We start from the raw sequence: 618 nt of genomic DNA, 5'->3' as shown, positions 1-618 counted from the left end.
TGTGTGTGTGTGTGTGTGTGTGTGTGTGTGTGTGTGTGTGTGTGTGTGTGTGTGTGTGTGTATAAAAGGTGTCCGTAAAGTTACAATACATTTGTTTGTAATAAAGGAATATCATGGTTAGACTATAAAGATTTTCAGAAAATGTATGTATTGCATCAGTAAATATTGTAACAATATAGGCAATCAATTTCGTTTACTACAGTTATGATAAATGTTCAAATTGTAAGTCATTAGCTTCAATGCGTTTTCGACAGCGTGAAAGCACACTGTGACAAACTGGATCAAAGTTAGCAAATGAATCAATAATGAACTGCCGAAGATCTTCAATATTTCTTGGCTTCTTCTGACTTACAAACTTGGCTTCCTTGACTTACAAACTGTTCGCAAAATTGAGGCCTGCGATCAGGATCATTCTCCAGAAGTCCGTGAATTAGGCGCGGAATGTAAGGTTTCATATTGAGTTTTGTAAGTATTTTATGCAGTGATGTTCGTTTGATACCATTTTCTGAACTGCAACGGCAAATTGATTTCTTTGGGCTTCTTACATATGTCTCAGCAACCGTATCATAGAGTTGTTTTCAGCCAAACTGTATAGTAACTTTACGGTCGCCCTGTATA

The 618-nt window shown here is 36.7% G+C and overlaps 1 protein-coding gene across 1 annotated transcript in view; it reads right to left on the bottom strand.

The window, feature by feature from the left end:
* The window catches only part of LOC106875962 (prostaglandin E2 receptor EP4 subtype), a 69,192-nt gene that overhangs the window by 2,975 nt on the left and 65,599 nt on the right, over window positions 1-618 (bottom strand). The gene's annotated exons all lie outside the window — the stretch shown is intronic.

This window comes from Octopus bimaculoides, chromosome 13, assembly GCF_001194135.2.
Source record: "Octopus bimaculoides isolate UCB-OBI-ISO-001 chromosome 13, ASM119413v2, whole genome shotgun sequence".
In the NCBI taxonomy this organism is placed as follows: Eukaryota; Metazoa; Mollusca; class Cephalopoda; order Octopoda; family Octopodidae; genus Octopus; species Octopus bimaculoides.
This window is presented reverse-complemented; position numbering and strand designations above follow the sequence as displayed.